The 3,607-nt window shown below is 57.1% G+C and overlaps 1 pseudogene; it reads left to right on the top strand.

The window, feature by feature from the left end:
* Positions 1–1,663: 1,663 nt before the first annotated feature.
* On the top strand, positions 1,664–3,312 carry LOC133747698 (A-kinase anchor protein 8-like; annotated as a pseudogene).
* The last annotated feature ends 295 nt before the right edge of the window (positions 3,313–3,607 follow it).

Here is a 3,607-nt window from a genome sequence, read left to right as displayed (position 1 = left end):
TTCAGACATTCTGCTAAGATTCCTCCAAATTAACATGTAGACCACAGCGGGCACCACTAAAACAAAACTCATGTTCTGAGAGCTTCTCTTCTGTGGGCAAGCCAAGCCACACCCACAGGCTTGTATCACATATGGGGGTCTCAGCTTCTCTCTGCCGGTATCCTGTGGTTCACAATGGCGTAAACAAGATGCCAAACACAGAAACCAAGAAGGAAAAGATAAGACGACTGAGTGAAATTCCTGAATGAGAAAAAAGATTCAAGAAACAAAATGAAAATTCCAGCAATAAACTGAAAAAAGTATGTATATATAGGACAAAGGGTTAATATCTTTAATTATTAATTAGCACAGATTCATAACGAATCTGTAAGATAAACAAAACAGAAAATGGATGAACAATAAGAAAAATAGATAATAAGCTATTCTTGAAGTTACATTAAAACAACACTGAAACGCCGTTCTCACTTACCAAACTGATAAAGATGTGAAACACATAGACACCCAAGTGTTCCTGAAGTTCTGGGGACAGGCACCTTGCATGCTGCTACTGGTGCCATAAATCCACCCCTTTTTTTTTTTTTTTTTTTTTTTTTTTTTTTTTTTTGACAGGCAGAGTGGATAGTGAGAGAGAGAGAGAGAGAGACAGAGAGAAAGGTCTTCCTTTTTGCCGTTGGTTCACCCTCCAATGGTCGCTGCGGCCAGCGCATCATGCTGATCCGAAGCCAGGAGCCAGGTGCTTCTGGTCTCTCATGCGGGTGCAGGGCCCAAGCACTTGGGCCATCCTCCACTGCCTTCCCGGGCCATAGCAGAGAGCTGGCCTGGAAGAGGGGCAACCGGGATAGAATCCGGCGCCCCAACTGGGACTAGAACCCGGTGTGCCGGCGCCACAAGGTGGAGGATTAACCTGTTAAGCCACGGCGCCGGCCTCCATCCATTTCTTTAAAAAAAAAAAGATGTATTGATTTATTTGAGAGACACAGTGACAGACAGAAAGACACAGAGGCAGTAAGAGAGAAAGAAAGAGATCTTCCCTCTGCTAGTTCACTCCCCAAATGGCTACTAAGGCCACGGCTGAGCCAGGCTGAAGCCAGGAGCCCAAAACTCTGACCAAGTCTCCCACGAGGGTGCAGGGACCCAGGTACTTGAGGCATCATCTGCTGCTTTCCCAGGCGCCTGAGCAGGGAGCTGGATTGGCAGAAGTCAGGCAGCCAGGACTTGAACTAGTGTGCTGACATGAGATGCCAGCATTGCAAGAACCAGCTTAACCGGCTATGCCACATGGCCAGCCCCAAATCCACTCATTTCTAACATTTCTAAAGAACAATTTGGTGGCACCTAATTTTTTTTAAGATTTATTTTGGAGCTGGGCAGCACTGTGGCATAATGTTTTAAGCCGCCACCTGCAATGCTGGCAACCCTATATGGACGCTGGTTTGAGCCTGGGCTGCTCGGCTTCCAATCCAGTTCCCTACTAATGCACCTGGAAGGAAGCAGAAAATGGCCCAGCTGCTTGGGTCCCTGCACCCTCATGGGAGACCCAGAAGAATCTCCTGGCTCCTTGCTTCAGCCTGGCCCAGCCCTGACTGTTGTGGCCATCTGGGGAATGAACCAGTGGATAGAAGATCTCTCTCGATCTTAAAAAAAAAAAAAAAAAAAGGAAGACATGGAGCAGGGCTATGGAGGCTATGGGGCTGGAGTTCAGGGCCTGCCAACCACCAGGGTTACCACAACTACAATTATTACGGTGCCCAGAACGCCAGCCATGTCTCGGGGTCATCTACATCTACGGCCCGGGCGCCTCCTGGGAGCCCTCCAAGGCCAATGATGGGGACCCTACCGTGCACATGTCCTCTTTCGGGCCAGAGCCGAGCGACAGTTCTGACTCTCTCATTGCCAAGATCAACCAGCGTCTGACGTCCAAGGAGGGAGGCAGGGGCGGGAGCGGCGGCGAGGTGGGGCGCGCATGCAGGACCCGGAGAGCAACTTCCGCTCCCAGCAGTTCCAGTCCTATGACCCGCCCTGCACAAGGCCTATCGCCCCAACCACAGCTCGACTACGACCCGGGGCCGAGCGCAACGGCAGCGTCGGCGGGCAATGCAGTGACTGCCCGGCTGCGGGCGGCGAGGGCTGCTCCCTCCACGGCTTCGCACACGGACAAGGCTGCTTCCCGGCCCCGAGCACCTCGGGCGCCTTCGGGCGCGGCGACCCCCTCCTGCCGCCCGCGGCCTCCCCCGGTTCCTGGAACGAGCTGAACTACGGGGTGGCGGGGGGAGGCAGGGGCCCGGCCGCCCCTTGAGCAGCAGGCCCTGGCCTTCCTTCTCGCAGTCCACGGCATGGCCGTGCAGGGGCCGGGCGGCTATGACAACGCCATGCCCTGCGGGTGCGGGCACGCCCAGGAGGCGAGGGCTGGACGGCTGTGGCCCGGTCAGCATGGGCAGGAAACGCGGGCTGATTCCCCAGACGCCAAAGTGGCCCGGGCTGACCGCGAAGGAGACTTCTCTGAAAACAATGAAGAATTCGGGGTGAGGAGGAATTCTGCGACTCCAGGAAGCAGAGCGGAGAGCGAGACGACGAGGATGAAGAAGCGGAGAAGAGAGAAGCAAAGGAGGAGAGACAGGTCGCGGGACAGGGCGGCTGCCAGGCTCCAGTCTGCCTGTTCCGTGTGCAAGTCCGCAGCCTTGAGGACACAGAGATCCAGAAGCACCTGCAGGACAGATTTCATCGGCACCAAGCTGCCCGATGGTGGAGCCCCTGCAGGAATCCATCATGAACAGGAACCAAAAAATCGAGAAGCGCCAGGCAGGAGCTGATGGAGGAGAGCGCCAAACCCAAACCCGATCCTTTCAAGCAGACAGGCCGGGAGCTGCGCACGGCCAGGCCTGCGACGCTCAGATCCCCGCCCGGCCAGGCCTGACACGCTGACCCCCGCGCGGCCGCAGCTGCACCTGCACTCTGTGGACCGCATCCACAGCCGGAGCAGGTAGGTTCAAGAAGACGAGTCTCCACGTGGCGAAGAGTGCTTTGGACAACCGACACCTAGTGAAGACGCTGGAGAAGTATCTTAAGGGCGAGGACCCCTTCACCAACGAAGCCGTTGGTCCTGAAATGGAGACGGATGACAACCTGGACGGCGAGGACAGGGAAGAGAGCCCGGAGGAGGTGGCTGCCTCGGTCTTGGCCGAGGTCATCACCGCCGCCGGGCAGGCCCTGCATGGGGACGCGGCGCCCGAGGCAGCGGGCAGAGAAACTCCAGCCCACTCGGCGGAGGCCCTGGCTGCTAGAGGAGCCGACGCCCTGCGGATCGGCAGCTGAGACGGGGGACGCTGCCGCCGCCCACAGCAAGGCCGCAAGTGAGGGGGTGACCCTAGAGGCGGAGGCCACTCCCGCCCCGGAAGCCCAAGGGGCACAAACCGTTGCGGAGTGCAAAGCTGGCGCCCCTGCAGAGTGACTGGCGGTGCGGCACTCTGGCCCCGTCTGGTGGAGCCGTGCTGGTGCGGGAAGCTGGAGCGCCAAGTAGAGCCCGCTTCCTCCGTCCCAGGCCGGCCCTCGCCACCCGCGCCCCTGCACATTCCCGAGGGTGCAATCGTAATAAAACTTGGTGATTAAA

This window comes from Lepus europaeus, chromosome 19 (genome assembly GCF_033115175.1).
Source record: "Lepus europaeus isolate LE1 chromosome 19, mLepTim1.pri, whole genome shotgun sequence".
Lineage (NCBI taxonomy): Eukaryota > Metazoa > Chordata > Mammalia > Lagomorpha > Leporidae > Lepus > Lepus europaeus.
The sequence above is the reverse complement of the archived record's forward strand: the minus strand, read 5'-3'. Positions and strand labels throughout refer to the sequence as shown.